General features: G+C 44.5%; 1 protein-coding gene across 3 annotated transcripts in view; it reads right to left on the bottom strand.

The window, feature by feature from the left end:
* The window catches only part of LOC105694036 (hormone receptor 4), a 96870-nt gene that overhangs the window by 29802 nt on the left and 47561 nt on the right, over window positions 1-19507 (bottom strand). Inside the window, exon 1 of one of the 3 annotated variants that reach the window (XM_048650545.1) lies at window positions 1086-2956. The exons of the other annotated variants lie outside the window; for them this stretch is intronic. The gene's annotated coding sequence lies outside the window, so the exon portion shown is untranslated. Of the gene's footprint in view, window positions 1-1085; window positions 2957-19507 lie in introns of those variants that run through there. 3 annotated transcript variants of the gene reach the window in all.

Genomic DNA, 19507 nt, shown 5'->3' with positions numbered 1-19507 from the left:
AATTTAAGGAGATTGTACACCGACGTACCAGTATGTATACGTACTGGTTTGTGAAAGTTTTGATTTATTTATTTATTTATTTGTTTTCCCACGGCTAAAAAAATCCTTTTAAAAACTCCTCAAAACTCTCGAGATAAGAACGTTCGTAGATCACGTACATAGAAAGAGCGATTCGCTCCTTCGCCGAAGGATACGCTGACGATAGATCGAAGATAAGTTACCAAATCAAACTTCGTACGAGTCATCGACTACGACGTAGAACGACTCGCTCTATAACTATTCCGTGGTCAAGTTGAAGCGCAAACCTCTACAGAAAGGAATTACGCCATCACCCGTCGATCGATTTCTGAGGAATTCCAACGTGCTTTACGATGTATCGTTTCACGAGGAAGCTCGTTGTCCGGTTTGCACGTAAACCTGACGAATCCTCGTCAGATTTTTTGCTTTCGAAAGGAACAATTATTTTCCGACTCATCCCGAGAACAAACAAGCGAATCGCATCTTTCAAAATGCATCTCCATGCGTTCGTGAATATTTCAGATGCGAAAATGCCCTCGTGCTAAAAATCGATGTGGTATAATTTTTCAGCAAACAAACTATCGATTCTTTCCATATTTCAGTTTTTTTTTTTTTATTCGAGCCACAAATGCTTAGAAAACAGGTATAGAGAGGCTGTATTCGTGCGAGCCTCACGACCTAGACCTTTTGAGGTGTGGCCATGGCACGTGCTGATTATTCGCGTATAATTTACACTGGGATGACAAAGTTTCAGCAGCACGTTCGCAAAGATTCAAATTTTTCGCTGTGTCTCGTAATATTTTTCGTTTAGTTACCTCCGAAACCAGAAGATGAGACCGAACATTATAATACGTTGAAACCAATGTCAATGACTCGGACGTTTCGAAAAAATTACTGCCTACAATATTCGCGGGAATCTAAAAAGTATATTCAGTCAATTTCATCGGATACGTAGATGACGAGCATCCATGATAGATACACACGTACATTTTACGACCAATCTTCCTTAGATAATAAGCTTCTGTTCGACTTACGTATCTGATCGTAAAGTGTGGTAATGGACTTACATTTTTCGAAACCAGACATCCAAGACTTAAAAATTCCTCCTTTCGGACTTGGTAAGAATTACTGTTGTGAGATGCAACTGGGCGCACTGTACGAAGCGACGAATAGCCCATGGGCAGTAAAACGGCGGGAAAAAGTTTTTACTGTTATATGTTTTTTTTTTTTTTTTTATTTGAAATGCAATTGTTTTAGGAACTGTACGATGAATCGAAAAAATTCGGTCTCGTCAGCGGTGCAACAGGTGCCACTAACACTCGATCACCACCGAGAAGTCATACAGAGCGAACAACTTTTGTTATTTCCAACGGCGACGTTTCGTCCGTTTTCTCAGACACTTATTAGTGTACTTGTTCATCGTTTGTTTGAAAACCATTGGTCGGAACTATTCGTACTCAATCATTATTAGCCTGTTTTTTGTTTTTTTCATTTAGTCACACTATTACTTTTTTCTCTCATCGCCACAATCTGTAGATGCGACGATTAATTGTTCGTGGTATTTTATTTTCTCGTTATTATAGGACATCGCTGCAAGAAAATTTCATTCTACATCTACCGTCGTCACAATCATTGCAGTAATTTGCAAATTCACCGCAACGTATAGTGGAGCACAAAAATGGCGGAGAGATTGTTTTTTTTTTGGTTTTCACTCAATACCATTTGACGAACCGGCGGTAGTTCCGAGTTAATCCCACCCGCTAAGCTCGCGGATCGAAGAATGACTCGAAGAAGCCTTTTGTTCTAACAGTACACGTCGTACCTTATAACTCCATCTTTGTTGGTCTCGAGCAACGACCACTGACGGTTTCTCGCGTGGCCCACTGATCTCGAGCCGACAAGCCCGCTGGTCATCTTCTTCGTCCTTTTCTCCTCGTTCTCTTCCTCTTTCTCTCGTGAGTAAGTTGGCTTACTTTCTACTTCTTTGAGAACCTGAGCCGAACGAAGAGCATCGAAGTTCCGCGAGCGATCATTATCATAATTTTCAAATCATTTCACGTATCACTTTCATTCGAGTCTCGTCTCGTTGGGGCGATTTTACGCAAAAAACCTTTTTACGATTCCGGTCGCAACGGGTGGGTCGTTCGTGCAACCCGTGAAAACGGAGGTGCGTTCACCGTGCGATATCGTTCGCCTGGAATCGCGCGTATCGAACTCTCCGGATGCAAAGTCTCTTTACGGCGTCCAGATATCACAACGGCCTCTGTATAACGAGAATCGTTGCGATCGCCAATGTCGTTCGCAAGGTAAACACCAAGATCACGATGTGTCGTGTGTATAATTTATTCGCAGCATACCACCTTGGTGGAGGAGGAGTCATCGGAGGAATTTCGTTCCATCGATTGGGGTGATCTGCAGTTAGCCAATAACAATATGGCCTCCCTAGATTACGAACTGCAATTTAAAGTTCAGTGTCCTCCGAATACGGTTGTAGATGTCGAAATCACTCGTCGTTTCGATTATTTGCTAATTTCCGTGTAACCGCAAAATGAAACAATCGAATGTGCAAAAAAAAGGAGCAAAAAATACGCTCGGTTCAAAAGAGCACTGCAGTCCGCGTACATGTGTACGTATATTTTTTATTTCCTGTTGGCGGGATTTTTAAACGTACATCGAAACTGCCTCCGCGATACGATACGGAACGGGGTTCGCGTGCGCGAACGAAGAACGCGCGCGGGGGCAATTCTTTCGCGTGCGGGAGGTGTGCGAAATCAAAGTTATTCGATGTGGGAAACACTAAGCATAGAATTTCTGTGCCTTGTCAATGAAACTTGTAGCGGAATATCGGTGTACGGATTTTCAAATAATTTTCGCACGGCCACGCGTGGAATATAGTAGCGCGTTTAAGAGTTGGCTTGGTTAAAGTAGGGCGACGACTGGGGCAGCGAACACCGACAAGGCGCTCCGTCGTGAAGCCGCGCGGCAGTGGAAGTGGAACCCTCCTCGTAGGCCAGCGGAGAGAACCAGTGGGGAAACTATCCTCGTGTTTAGAGGTTGAACATGGTCGTATTAGTTTGTCAATGTTTGTTATAGGCAAGCCGCAGAACCGCGGGGTCGAGCGGTGCGGAAATAATATTCCAACGACGACTACGACAGCCTAGCGGGTGCACCGATCTGGTAGCTACTCTGGGTTTGTAACGGACGAGTGCAGGGCGCCACTTATATTTCCATCTGTACCCACACAACATGTTGCTTGTAACTCGGTTGTATGTGCGTGGATACAATGAGGAGAGCGAGTGTTCGAGACTCGGTCCGTTTCTTACGAATCGAATGATTTTTACGATGGCTTCGATGACTTCACCCGCCCTTGTTTGTTTTATCAACGGATTTCAGATCCTCGCTTTTGTTTCTTCGTTTCGTCTTATGTCGTTCGCGCAACGCCACTCGCAGCTGTTCCGCGGGAATCTATAGTTCTGCAGCGCCCTGAAACCGTGCATAGGTACATACGTACATAAATTATTCAATTTGGACATGCGCGAAGACGATATTTTCGTGTACTAGCTGCAAGGTAGTAACAGAATCGAGTCATCCACACGGTTGCAGACGTCCTCGAGAATTATCGCGACATGGAATGGCTGCAGGTCGTTAGTCATCTCTTCTTCTAGAACTCCCGACCCCGAGTCAAAATCTCAGGATTAAGAGCCTGCGACTGACCTTAATATGTACACGAGAAAAAGAATATAAAAATTCAACATCGAAATAGTCCTTAAGAACGCGAATCGCTGTAATCGAGGAGTGATTGTCAATATCAGCGTAGGCTATTTTTTCGAAACGTTCGATTATCATTGAAAGCTGGTGAATAACAATCGAAGGTGAGAAAATCAATGACGTTGTCAGAGGCGGAGGAAGTTGCAATAATTGGCTTGTAAAAATCAACGTCGGTATGGACAAGATCACTTCCTGACTTGAATAAGGTTTACCATGAGACGGAAAATAAATCTAGAGAAATATCATTAAAAGAGAAAGTAGTGGCTGACTGGCTACATCGAAGGTGGACGGACGTCAGACTCTCGGGGTTCCGTTGGCCCCCGCGGTACCGGGTACAACGATTACTGATTCTTACGGTCTAGGCCAACCCGATGTTTGATAACTGAAAAACTTTCACCTTCCAAACTGAGTCAGGCGCGAAGATTTTTAACTGTACAGTACAACCGGAAACCGACCGCCTCTACTCCCGCGAGCCTTTCCGTCTCGCATCTCGCGTGAAAGTGAGATTTGAGATGAGCTCCGTGTTCGCGGGATAAAATTTAGCCGCGGATCGACCGACTCTTCGAAGATTGTTTCAACGATACCTCGTACAATCCGCACGAGACTCTCGACGCTTATCGAGGGACGATGCAGAGACAATTACCGCTGGGATTGGACGTTTGAGGTCAGGGGAACAGCACGAAGTATCCTTGCAGCTCCAAGGACTCTTCCGAGCCTTCGTTCAGGCTAGTTGCATCTAGTGCGCTGCTCTGAGAATAGCATGTATTTTTCTTTAGTTACACAATTATTATTAATTTCATTTTTGTTCCGTTATTATTTTTTTCATGTATTCTACTTAGAACGTTCTTTCAGGGAATTTCAACCGGACATATTTCAAGGATAGAAAAGGCGGATCTCACCTGGGCCATACAGGTACAGGCCCATTCGTGTCACGAGAGGATGAGGTACATTCTTACCATAAATTACCCAAAGGTCGATTTCCGATACCGTTTTCTTTCCACGCCAAATATCATCGATTGCATACGTTTTGAGAAATGACCGGAGCGGTGGGAAATGTTTAACCCTTCCCTCCAGCTTCACCCGTGGCCCCGAATTTCGCCAGCAGAAAGTCACATTCAGCGACCCGTATCCGCGCACCAGGTGTTTCGATGTTGAGAACACGCTTAGTCTGTACGTAGGAGACAGTTAGTCATTTTTTTCTTATCCAACCCACGGATCTAAATCCATGCTTGAAAACACATCACGGTTAACAATTCGTCGTTATTACAGAAAAATGAACATATGCGAAGTATCAGGCGCGATGCGCATGGACCGAAGTAAATAATTGAAATTAGAAAATCTTCACGAACAAAAAAATAAAATGTTTCATAGAGAACCTTTTGACCACGATCATAAATCAGGTTCTAATCAAAAGTTTGTTTTTTTCTGATAGATAACTGTCAGATATAAAACTCGGCTATGGTCAGACAATAAAATCCGAGGAAGACGTAATTTTGAAGTCATTCCCACGTATCTTTGACGACAAAGGAATGTACATGTAGAAAAAAAATTTTCGTCCAACCGCCGACAATATGAATTGTTCAAAGTCTTTCTGACCATGGCAAGTTTTTGATTTTTTGTCCACCTGCGGATCTTGGAGCGCTGCATTTACTGCGGAAGGTATTCGGTAGAATTCCTCTTCTGCATTGACGGTTTCCGGGGAGTGACCAGATGAAAAAATCATGAAAAAAGACTGAGAAAAATAAGAATTACGGATAGCTTTCGAATCCTTTTGAGTTCGCGCTGCAGGTGCGTCTGCGAGTTATCAACCCTTCTCTACAGTGAAATGGCTTCACTTCTCCGAACCCCCAACTTCAGGGTCCTCGGCTGTGGCCGCAGTCTCCGACCGAGTACACAAAAGATGCATTATGTACACCCGATGAATAGGAGGGCGTTACGTTTTTTTCTTCATTCCTTTTTTTTTTTTTTTTTTCTCAACTCTCGGTAAACATTTACGCGTTCACCCAATACTGTTCCAATTTTACGAGATTTACGATCTATTCGACGGTCTTTTCACTCATTTAATGTCAAGCACTCGACCACAAAGGGCGCATGTACAGATTCCCGAACGTTGGATAGAGTAGAAAAATCTAATGGCATCGAGTAATGGTAAAAAATGAACGAAAGGAACACGCGCCTGGATAGTTTTTTCAGGAATTGTAAACGTGGGTGTCGGACCTAAACATAAAAATACGGTAAACTGTAGGGTGTACGATAGACAAGCCCTGGGATTCAAGAGCCGCTACAGATGCATTCGTGCTCATAGTGTGAAAAAAAAAAGAAGGTTCCGCTGGTGCGTTGCGGGTCGGACGTTTGTCGTACTATACGTAAGTTAACGGTGGATAGTCAGGGCAGCTGGCGAAGAACGAAGCTGAGATACCGCAAGCCCTACTGACTCAGAGAGTCGCGGCTCCCGCGCGAGGCCCACGGAGTGACTTTCCCTTCTTCCCTCTCTCCTCGTTCTTTTTGTCCTCTCTCTTTCTATCCTCACTTATTCATCTCTCTCTTTATATTCCTCACCTCGCCTCGTGTCACGAATTATGTATGATTCGACGAGTCCTACTACGGCGGAGCGTACTTCTACCGGTGTACGAGATAAACGACATCTCACACCGTTTGATCGTTGCTCGTTATCGGACGGATGATGTATCTTCTTCCGGAAAGGTCGGAAATAAGATCGAAGGGTTTCGTTATTCGATTCGATTATTCGACTCGACCCTTGATTCACCCGCAATTGGACGCGACTTTTCAATGAAAACAGACGGGATATTAATCGAAGATGTAACGAGTACGGCAGGGAGGGATTTCTATGTAAGGGAAATCAGTCAGAGGCTCTCCTCGAGTTTAAAAATGTCTGAAATCCATATTAAGCCGTGTGTAAAATGATCTGTAAAAAAAAGGTTCTAAGGTTTCCTCGCGATCTCAGACCTCGACTTTCAAAATCATTGGGGAACGGAGAGGTACTCTGTTCTCGCGTCATATTAGCGTTTACATCTATTTCTATTCCTATTTCACTTCTTTTCGCTCGATCCATGCCGGCCGTATCACAGCACGAGGAATTAGTCTATCTATTTCTACGATTTACCGCCTACGTTGCCGACTGTTAGTAAAGTGAAGGAAAGCGAAATTATACCCGACCTCCCGAGAGAAACCGGCGTCATGTACGTTACGTACATATATATACACGCACATGCATACGGTTTCATGCAGTGAGATTTGCATATTAGCCTATTCGCGAGCGTTCTCCAATTCACCCACCAGTTCCTTGTTCTATCTCCGTGCAAGTCATTTATTACTATCACTTAACTCTCGAGTTTCACTTAACACGATTATGCAGCGGCATCTCTAGTTTTTCAAAACTTACCCACACGTACCGGCGAGCGCAGAAATCGTTGCATGGGAACTGAAAAATCGACTCTATCTATAAGAGTAACCCGACCGAGGTATTGCGTTAGCCTGTAAAAATCACTTGTCTAACTTGTTCTGTAACATAAAAAGAGATCGGTAATCAGCGGAGTAAACTTGCCGCGGTTCTAATCACCGTCAATTATAAATAAACGATCCCAACCGCGTAAGACCGAGTCGCTTTATAATTTTATAATCGCAAGAAAATCCATAACCGATCAGGAATCGGTGCAGATCGGTGAATGCTAATGAGCAAAAAGTGTCCCTCGCGCGCGACTGCCTCCGTTCGTATACGGTACGTATATACGTGCAACGTCCGCAAAACAGTGGGCCCAAAGGGGACCCCCGGTTTCACGGGTCCATGGAACGTCGAACGGGCGAACGGCCGCACTTTCTGGGTCAAGACTCAAGTTCTTCGATTCGAGCTGGGCGAGCCGTTCCGCGGGTCCGCGCGAATCGAACGATAACTCTTCGCGAGCAACGCTGCGGACTGTCGAGCTGGGAATTCGAGATACCGGAAGTCGGCCGATTCGTTTTATTTATTTATTTATTTATTTTCCCTGTCCATCCGTCGCCTTTGTACCGGTCGACGACGGATCGGCGATGCGAGCAGACGGGGATCATCGCATCGGTCATTCGATCCCGTTGGCATCGTCTGCAGGGGAGTAAAAAAAGTGGGTTAGAATAGGAGGGGCGTCTAGGTGGAGTGCATGGGATGGGGGAAACATATAGAAGTGGTTTCAATCACCCACTCACCGGTAACAACCGCTGCGTCGCCGTCGGTTTCACTGCCACTAGCCACTGTGTGCAAGGATGTTGCTCGTTCCCTCGATAATATGACCTATCTCAGCATCGTGTTGACCCTCGCGATGCCTGCAGATGCCGGTTGTAATGTACATGCCAGATTTCGCATATATAGGCAAGACTAATAAATAAGTAAAAGAGAAACTACGCTCGTACTTCGACGTATTGAGATCACCGCTAGAATATAAGCCGCACGTGGAAATGTTCGAGGAGCGAGGGACATCCGACGGTTGAGATTAATTTTTATTCGGAGGAGAGATTATTTCCTTCGTTTTTCTTTTCGTTGAAAATTTGTCACCTTTTTCTCGAATTCGTCCGTTCAACGAAACATCGTGAATAGGTGCATATTTACACATATGATACGCGAAAACCTGATCCACTTCAGTTCTGATGTAGTAGAATAAATCAATTGGAAGTTGGACGGTGTTGGCCGGTGAGTCCGGTCATTATAGATCATGTTCAACAGCGTCACGTATGGGATTTTAACCCGATGGACTCGCGATAGAGGCGAGCAAATCCAGCTGTACTGTTATATCTGGTAGAAAGCTTATCCGCACTTACGTACATATCGCACACACTCGCAAAATAAGGTGATGTACTCCCTCTTTCGCATGACCTTTCTCCTGTCTCTTGAGACTGCGAAGTATAGGTGTATCGTATCTATCGATAATGAGTTGGCGACCGGCGCTCCTGATGAATTATGTAGACCTCGAAAAAACCGGCGGTGATTTTGAGCGCACTGATTCGGACCTGCGTGACAGGCTCGTGGATTTCGAGACCCGAAGTTTTCTTGCGCGATATTTTTTTGTAGAATTTTGAAGAAATATGTTCAAACATAAATCGGCCATCTATCGATTTTCAGAGCGAATCGAAATCAGAGTCCTCGAGTTTCAAGATCCGGCCCATCGTCGAACGAGTGAAATATCACCCAGCAAAGTTGGAATGATTTGGTTTTTTGGTCTAGCATGAAAATCGATTGGTTTCCGGTAGCTCTCTTTTTAGTATCAGAAGCAGCGTCGTTCCACCAGTTTCCTGGTTAATCTTCGCTATAATTATCCAGCTACGTTTCAGGCTAACGACCTTTGTCAGTTTGACTTGCGTTTTTCAAACAATGGGGAAAGTAAGAACGGCCGGCAACTCAGTCATTGTGAATCCTTTCAATTTCGCAGGATAGCGCGCACGCTAAGAATTAGTTCCTCTTTTTTTGCATGTTATTCTAAATTCTGTTTGTTTTTTTTTACCTTCCTACCCTGCGGTACACAATCCTGATCTTTGTGCAGACAAAATCTCAGCTGATTTATTTGGCAAAACGTGAACGGTTCTTAGTTATTCCAACGAGTGATAAATATCTTCTCGGCTGAGAAACTCTCTTTATTTCGAAGGAAAGCTAGTGCTGAACATCGATCAAAAATTAACGGACAAAAACCTGAAAAAAATCACACACCCGACATTTTAAACACCGGCGAAATAAGAATTCATAAACGCTCGTTACCCGTAGCGGAGATAACCCTTATGAATATTCGGTTCACATTTTCGTGGCTTCATTTTTTTTTCTTTTTTTTTTAGTCTTTGTTTTATTTTTTAAAACTCGGTTTTTTCGATACGAGTTTTTGCAGATTGCGAAATTCCGGATATAACGTATGTAGGTACATAATTTCATACAGTTTTCCTGATAAAAATTCTTTCCCACGTTTACACGGCCTGCTGACAATTTTCTTCTTATGTACATCGCATTCGATAAAAATCTAAATAAATAACTTTCGTGCAAATTGCGTAAATGTAGGAAGCGACGATGCGTTCACCTTTTGCGTGCAGCCTTCTGCTTCCACGATATAATAACGGTGCTCATCGACGGTCGAGTTCTGACGATGATGACAGTGACACCGAAGTGTTCCGCACGCGGTGTACGTACGTACGCTACCTACCTACCTACCTACCATAGTTACATGCGATATACGTAAACGGTAAAAGAGCCGTAAGATCGTTGTGTAGTATTAACCGAAAGTTTTTAGCAAAGGTTGAGAACTTTGCGCGGTGCCCGAGGTCGGTAACTTTCTCTTTTCCCGTCTTCACCGCGACTATGAGCGAGCACGTAGTTATAGGTAGATATAGTTATACCTTACGTACCGCAATACGCGCGTATAATGTAACGCCAGAGCTTATTCATTCCCGTATCCCCATGCATATACACGTACAGCTGTATCGGCATCGATGCTGCCTACGATAAAACGAACGAACGAATCGGGAGTTTCGTCATTCGTGCACCGCATTTATCTTCGATAGAAAAGCGGCGAAGAAAATAGGGGAGACGAGAAACTGCGGAACGGAGAAATCGGGAACGCTTCTGTTCGTGCCGATCAGGGGACTCCCGATGGACGTGGTGTACGTTTCGCAAAAGGTGGAAAACTATTTTCAAAATTTTCGATATTTTTTCACCATGAATTTCGCATCTTCGAAAAGAGAGGCAATAACAACGTTTTTGAGATGGTTAAGATCGTGGCAACGTGAAGTTCGGATGTGGTAATTGATGAAAACGGAGGGGGAATGATGTACAGAGAAAGAAAGTAAGATGTTACAGAGAGAAATGGAGTGATGATTTTTGCGGAAATAAAGTTATACATACTACTTATAGTCAGAGGTACTCATTCTACGCGATTCAACCTACGACTTATAAATAGGCGCGTAATTATTCACTTGTGTGTGCACGCGCGTTCGCGAGCTCTTCGTTTCTTCTATGCGTGACCTAATTGCATTCAACCTTCCCCACTAGAGTTACACGCTCAAATAACTTCGTTTTCAAGTTCTGTTCTGCCGACACGTGTTTTGGATTATAATTCGTTCGGAGGTGAGGATGACGACGATGACGACTATCGCAAATGGAAACGATTATTGATCAGCGATATATTTCAACAATGAGGTTTACACACCTGTGCCGTCGCGCTGCCGCTCAAAACCACTTAAGAACTCGATATTTTCTTCATCGAACAACGTCGCGCTTCGTCGAAAAGAACATGCTATTCGGTATGTGGGCACGGAGTCAGGATTGACGACTGTAACTTCGTTTCGGTAGTTGGAAAAAATTGACGTCCGTATGAGAGAAAACCTGAACGAGGAATGAATTCGTTCGTGGGGTTGAAATCGCGACGAAATTGTCCGCGTGTTCGTTCGCACTGGAGGAGGAAAAGAAAACAAAATAGATTCACGGCAGGGAAATTAGTTTCCCTGCATATCTCGCAAGTCTCGCAATCCTGTCTCAAGTTGATTTGTAAGGAATGTCGAACCGAACGAACGCTGAAAACAGATTTCTGAAATAAGGAAGAAAAAGCAGCCAAAGGGCGCGGTGTGTGCAGCGGGGAATCGGAGGGCACGCCTAAAACTCCGCGGTTGTGCAATCGATAATGTATATACAATGTATATATGTGTTCGTATGATACGTACCTATGAGGTAATATACGTACATGGGAAGCGGAACGATGAACGTGAACATCATGGACACCATAACTCCTTCGTCTAGTTTGAACATATAGGGGAATAATGCAGATAATCGCAGTTTGAAGCTCAAAAAAGATCCGTGGTCATTACCGTTAACCCTTAGCTTACCGGGATTTGAAACACCGAAAATTGACCGGAAACTTTGAAAAAAGTCACACATATCTTGCGGTGATACCTCCACCAAATTCCCTAGACACTGGCAAAGCAAATACCGTTGGCTGAGTTTGCTCACCAACCCCCAATTTATTATGAATTGCTAATTATGGGTAAGAAAGCAATAAGTAGAATTTGATTTGTTCTCAGGTTTGTTCAGACATTTCGACGTATTTTGATAAGCTGAACACATTTGCTGAACAAGGCCAGATTTTTGCAGGACCCTCCAATTTCTAATAAATTACTCATTTTGTAATACACGTGTGTAATCGTGTGTGCGTTTACTTAAGGGTTCGGTACTTGCATACGAATAAGTAGAGACTGATGTACGGTTATTTATGCTTTTACATTACTTCAAAACTTTAGTGGCTTTCCGGTACTCCGAGGGTGCTCCGAGGGTGCATCTTATTTGATGTTTCGTACTCCTTCGATTTTTTTTGTGAAATCGAGTTCACGAAATGACGAAATGGGAAGCAAGAGCGATGCGGGGCAAGAGCCGTAAGATTCGCAAGGAAAAGTGAAAAAATAACAAGAATCAGGATACTCCCGGTGTCAACGTCGATTGCGTCTAGATTTTGTTCATATTTTCTGGGTGATTCCGCTCTCGCGATTTTCAACGATCCAATCCCTCTACTCGCGTAGGGTGTGAATTTTACTGCCCTAAAGAGAATCGATATATAAGCCTGAAATAAAAGCGAGCCGGGCGCGTTTTTCACGCACATATTTTTCTATACGCGTACAGTACGTGTACATCACGAAAGACTGAGAACCAGGAAGGCGTAACCTACAAAAAGTTGGTACTCAAGCACAACGGCGTATCCTTGGATCTCCCAGAATTTGGAAAACCGTAAATCCGATTCGAAAATCGCCGATGGAAAATATCTTTAATCGATTAATTGAATCCCATTCGACTCGAATTAATATATCATTCCGACGTGGTTTAAATTCGTCATAATTTTTCCCCAGAGCCTTGCAGGAATTTTTCAAATCTGATCAGAATCAGCGGAAAAGTTACGAAGATTTTGAACTTTTCCGAGTATTTGTCAAAATTTTCGTACGAACGATGAGGACTGCCTATTTTCCGATTGTTTTTCTTATCTGTTGAATTTACACGATACAAATACGACATCCAAACTCTGAAATGATCCGTATCACATTACAGCGAAGATCTCCAACTCCCATCGAAAAAGAAATACTTTACGTAGGCAGATACCCACGTACGTACACAGTACAGTCGCGACGAGATCCCCGACAAGGCTACGCCCTTGCTACTCGCCCTCGATGCGCCGTGAGTTTCGTGAACAGGGGAGTCAGGGGTTTTAGGGAAAGGTGAAGAAGGAAGAACGGAATGAGGGTAAATTCGAGTGGGGGGGGGGGGGGGGGGGGCAGCATCCCGTGACGTCACCGAACGACGCTGAGGGAGGTAGGGAGGGAAAACGATCGCCGCGTTACGGGGTAGGGGGATGTTGGCGTGCCCCGGTGGGGGTAGGAAGAAAAGTCACGGTGGGGGAACAACACCACCCCTCAACGGTAGTGGGGATACTCCCGTAGGGTACGGGGTGACGGTGCGAAGGGAGAGGAGGGGAATGAACGAGCGGGGTCGACGACCGACCTAGACTCCGAATCAGGGGTGAGCAATGCAGGAAACACCCCGTGGTATAAGCCGCGCTATGCCATTTCGCACGAGAAGAAGTTTTCCAATTCTAACGAATTTTTGCCGTTTCGAAATGTTGAAAAAAAAAAACAAAAAAAGAAGGAAAATAAGAGAAAATCCATTCATATTTTTTAACGTCGCAACTGTACAGAAGAACGGAGAGAGAAAGAAAAATTATTTTCGGTGTATTATCGATCTTCTCGACAGAAACGAGCGTGCCCCCTTTCTCGGTTGTTGTTGAAATATATTACCGGCGATTTAGAAGTCTGCGAGAAATGCCGATGGTCGAGGGTCGTTTCGTATATCAGCGACTGGTTCGCTATCAAATTAGGCCAGTCAATTATCGTTGTGCTTTGCACGAACTGACGTCCGACGCACCTTGCGTAAACCGTAAGTGCCACGAGGTGGTAGTGCTACACCGCACGTGAGTTTAACGATATTCCGACCATTGTAACTAAAAGATTACATCTATAATGTTATTTAATAAATGAACAAAAGTTCACCGGCAACGATCGACTTTTACCCTATTCGCTTTCTACTCCGTAAGATTTCTCCAACTAGTTTCATGATGTTCTACGATATTATTATACATTTTTTTTTCGTCAAGTGTTTTTACGCACCCTTTAATTTCGAGCACGGAACAAAAATGGGAAAAGAAAATGGGAAGAATAAGAAGAAAAGAAAAATTGTTCTTCAACCATTACGAAGAAGCGTACTATTCCGCTCTGAAAAACATCTTTTGTTTTTATGCTTTGGAAAATAATAAGGGCAGAAATGAAAAGGAAAAGAAGAAGAAGCAGAAGAAGAAGGGAAGAAGAAGGCAGTCCTATAGGACTCGGCCGGGCTCTCTTCTAGGCGTTTACGCACACCGTAGGTAAATCGTAGGAATAACAAGAGACGCACATCCGAAATGGGAATGAGAGAATTGGACGTCGTTGAGAGGGATGGTTAGGTTTGTCCCGGCGACGACGCGCGGAGGAGATTCTCGGCTCGTTCGCAATAATGGTGCACGTCGACGGTACGGCGTCACCGTCACCGTTCGGTGGCGGCGCGAAGAGCCCTAGAGAAGGACGGGAAAGAGACGGAGAAAGAGGAGGAACGGGAGTAGGAGGAAGAGGAGCAGCGTCACCGGAACACCACGTGGCACGTATTGATCCTAGCCGTGTGGCTACGGAGGCTCGGGGTGTCGTAGCGTCTCTTTCTCTCGCCGCTCCGAAAGTAGTCCTCTCCTCTCCGTCCGACGATCCCTCCCTCTCTCTCGCGGCTCAGAGGGTAGCAGCCCACTGCCCCCAGCGAGCGGTCGTTCACCCCAGCGGCAAAGGCACGGACACGTACACAACGCGTACGTACGTGTACGTACGTTACGATGTGCGTGTGTATAGTTAGGGAGGTTTATAGCTGGATACAGGATTCCGCGCACGCAAACAGGCGCCTCTCCCGGAAAGGCGCAGAGACCGACACCGTCTCTCTCTCTCGATATAGGACGCGGACGAACTTGCACGTATACTACGAACGTTGGACCCGTTCGGAATAAAAAAAATTCCTCGAATTTTAGATTTTCTTTCTTGAGGAGGTTTTACAATGCTACTTTATCCCGGATATGGAAAGAAAAGAGGAATGGAAGGACCTCGGCCGTCCGAGAATTCGTTCGCTATTGGCTATCGTAGCTTTATTGGCTAATTTGAGTTTTTGAATTTCCGGAATTCTTGAAGGGTTGACAAAAAATTTGAAATAATTCTGAAAAATCGTGTTCTTTCGAGAATCCTAGATTGGAAGACGCTCTGCGAAATTGAAATCGCGCAAAAGATTTCAATATGCAAATGGGTTTTAACGAACAGGTTTTAACGCGGTGTGACTTCGCGCTCTGTGATCGAATCGACGCCTCGGAACAAGAGGGGCGTATAATCCACGAAGAACCTCGGCTGCTGTCCTAAGGATGTGATAAAAAATTGACCCCAAACGACTAGTACGTCTTCGCAACGAAAGAGATTCGGGCCTTCGTACCTCTTTTGTTGAATCCATTTCTATTTTCGATAATTTACAAGCTCCCTGCGTTGCAGCCCTGCAAAGCTTTTACGTTATTTTCGATACACCCTGGTCGTGAGCGAAGTTCTACGAACGTCGACACGCCGGATAAATTTAAAAAAAATCGATGCAACACCATCGCGTGATTGCGTACGGATTCATATTCATCTCTATCGAAAATTTTCAATCGAATCGTGAAAATTAACACGTGCAATAAATGGAAATGGTAATATATATTCTTCGGGTGAATATTGACTCGTTCCAGCTGTATTTTTTTTTTCTTCAACCCAATTCACCCCGCCCATTTGCGAATATTCGGTCATCTCTCTATTTTACAATTCATCCCAAATGACCGTCGATCGAACGAGGAGTGAGGAAATTTTATAACGTAATCAGTGCCGAATGTAATCCATAGACAGCGCGGTGCGTATAAATCGCATAAATCGTGACCGCCTAGCGCGAGGATCGGTCGGTCGTTAAAATAGAAAGTGACTTCTTTTTTATATTTTTAATGTATTTTTTATTTTCACGTATCTTGTCCTTACGTCGGCCTCGCCCCCTACGAAAGGTTAAGGTCATCCGAGTCTCGGTCGCGTCGATTGCCTCGGTTGAAGACATTGCGTCACGTTTGCTTTGCTCGAATATATTATACGTTTGCGTAAAACGCGTGTCTCGTACATACCCACCTAACCGCGTATCCTGCGCCATACTTCGCCCGAGCTGTCGTTTGCAATAGAAAAGTAAAATTACGTCATTCGTCGCTATTCGGAGGTAACAACTTTTTTAAGATGAACGAAATTTCGAAACCAACGACCGAAAAATCGATCGATTCGATTCCCGAGATCGCTTGTGCGTGGCCGGAGGATCGTACGGGGGACAAGGTGAGTTTGAAAATAATCTAACAAGAATCGCAAGGCGATCCTCTCGTCATTTGTCCAATGTAAAAATCGGCGACCATCGCCGTCATCTTTTTCAATTATTATCTCTCATCATTTTTTTCTCACTTCGAACCGCACAGATCCTTCACTAGCAATCGATTTTCTGGAGGTTCCGATTTTTCTTCACGGTAAGTTATAACTTCATGGCGCTGGCCGCGGATCAATAATTTTCCAGTCTCATCGTATATGTAAGTAACATGCCTTCGGAACCGTATCTGGTCAGACATTTTGTGATCTTTGAACCGATCCCGACAACATCTACGCCCGTACCGGCGGTATGTTTATTGGAAAAATATGCATATCGATCGCCGGGCGATTAGAATCCCGTGTCTCTATATTATATTTACCGTTAATCGTACGGCTCGCGTTTCCCATGTATACCGCGGTAACGACACAGCCCGTGTGCAGTTTACTCGGGAAACTCGATCCGTGCGTATATTATAAAATAATTATTGTTCAAGTTTGTTCGGACGATAAATTCACTCGGGAGTCACGGTTGGCTGGCTGACGATTCAATTAATCCTTCAAAGGTCTTTTCCCTGGATTACAGTATAAATAGAGGCCCGGTGAGGCCTGCAAGCTCGCACCCCACGTTACGACGGCGTATACGTGATGTAACGAGAGAGTCGGTGGTAATGTTATACACCTTCCCTCGTATACAATTAGGCCACACCTAACGCAGCCTACATTCGAGTGCGTTCACCCCTGCTGAGGTTATCGCTTTCGTTCCGAGTTTTCCGGAAGCTCGCGCACCGGCGCAATCCATGGGGCACACGTGCCGGCCACGTGGACGCAAAAAATATCAAGAGCGAAATATATTTCCCAACGATTCCGGAAGGGAATGGCGAGGACTCGGTGGGGCAGAAAAAACCCGTATATTCAAAATGAATAAATGAGTAAGATAAAACAAAAACGAAGAAAGTAACGAAATGAAAAAATATCACCTCGCCAATTCGAGGGGATGAGTATCGATCAAGGGCAAGGACAGGAGCATGCGTATAAACGATGCGTATCATGGGTACCTTTACCATAGGGTTCCAGAAGGAAGACCGCTCTACAGATCCCTCGGGTATGCTATTCAAACCGTAATATCCAACTTTCACGAACCCGAACGTAACCCACGACCAGGGAAACTGGTTCCATTTTATTTTAACTTTTCCTGTGCGGGTTCCCAGTAGGTATATATGCGTAATCGGTATACACGCACTACCGTGCAAAAAACGCATTTTTAAAGTTCAGTTTTTTTTTCTTTGTTTTTTTATTGTTACTTGTCTTCTTTTTACACATCCCATCAAGATTTTGTTTACTGTAAATCTTGAAAAAAGATTTCCCGCCGAGATCATATACATATGACCTTTTAACCGTGGTGCGATATTCGAAACTACTAAACTTGCCATATCAAACACACTCGGTTCATAGCGAAAACTATGAAAATTTCTTTTACTCCATACGCGATACAAGTTTTTCGATACACGCATATACGTATACTATGCACGATGAAGAAAAGAACAGAAAAAAACACGGCGTTCTTTCCTCTCTTTTTTCTTTTTTATTATTCCGAGCGCGGTTCAATTTTGAAAGTATGTAAGTTACAGTTACGTAAAAGGCGAACTTGTGTAGGTCACCAGATCGAGTTCCATCGCCCGCACCGTTCTCGGTATAAAATCCGTTCAATTTATAACCGCGGTATGGGTATAACCGAATCGATTTCTACGTACAACAACCCCGTTGAAATTAATAGAATAACCAAGAAAATGTGAGAAAATGAAAAAAAAAAACACTCAAAATTACGTACGAAAGATATAAAACACAATAAGCCGAAAAATGAAATCTCTCGCGAAATAGACCCGCGGCATTTTTATCGTCTCTCTGTTTTTATCCCTCCCGTTTCGTAGATTTTCGTGCGGAGCGTATCAAAGCGAGGTAATTTAGTGGAGCAGCACGAGTTTTGGACAACCCTGGAGTGTGTTGGTTGGTATCGAGCGGCAATGCCAAGGGCAAGGGCGCCCTCCCCCCTCGTTCCACCGGTCGCCCCTTCGCGTACGCTTCATAAAACACCTCCGCAAGCTCGCCCGAACCCCTTCGGCGCACGCACATCAGCCTCGTTTACCGGTTCCACGCACCTTTACGCACCACCGACGCACACGCGCGCGTTACCTACACGCACACACCGTGTAACTCGCACATGCGAACATCCGACAACAGGCTCTCGCGATACACCCCCGCACGCGATTCCGCCGGATTCATTCTTCGGGGATATCCGAATATTCGGTTTTTGTATTCTTTGGTTTTTCGGAACGATCGAAATACTCATGTACGCACACGCGTTGATGAGAAAATTTTTTTGCCAAATTTTCGTCCAACGATAATGTTATCTTCCGACTCGTTTCATCTACGAGTTCATACAGAAATACACGACGTAATAATTTGCGCAACCACTGGTGGTTAAATACCACTGGGGCCTCGGTTTGACGGATGTTAATAACTCGGAGCGTTGCTCTCCGGTACTTTTCAAAATACAATACGACGGAACGTTTGAATATCACGAGGGTTTCCGCGCGTCGAGGGGTCATCCGATCCGCGTACCCCGATGATTCCGCGAAAGCATCCTGGATCTCCAACGACGGTGATGCGCGGAATTGGAGGGAAAAAAAAAAAAAAAAAAAAAAAACTTCAACAATAAACGAATAAACAGACGGAGCAAAATCGTCGCGAAGACGTAAATGCCAATCACAATTATACGCGAAATGAATCGGTGTGCGGTGGGGTCGAGCGGTAACTGACCGGCGCACAGTTCATCTGACAATAAATTCAAGAGACTAGCGGACAATGAAATTGAAACAAAGCGATCGCGGTTAATACACGATGAGACGAGGAACGGTATCTCCTCCGACGTTAATTATCCTCAACTCCGTAGGTTCGATGCCGTTACAGACATCGCGACATGTACACGCGTGTACATCTTTACGGCATACCGCGTGGCGAACGTTGCCACTCGGACGGACGATGCGACGATACAAATTCACACAAGCTGATGACAAACAAGCAATTCCAGATCTGCGAACGAACGCCTTCGCCGTGGGTTGTACTCGTTATCTTTGTTTTTTTTTTTTCTCTCCTCTTCTTCTCAGCGAGACATTTCATGAAGTTACCGTATAGTTACGATTCGCCGATCTCCTTATAATAAACTTGCTGTCAGACTTGCTCTCCT

This window comes from Athalia rosae, chromosome 2 (assembly GCF_917208135.1).
Source record: "Athalia rosae chromosome 2, iyAthRosa1.1, whole genome shotgun sequence".
Taxonomy (NCBI): Eukaryota; Metazoa; Arthropoda; class Insecta; order Hymenoptera; family Athaliidae; genus Athalia; species Athalia rosae.
The sequence above is the reverse complement of the archived record's forward strand: the minus strand, read 5'-3'. Positions and strand labels throughout refer to the sequence as shown.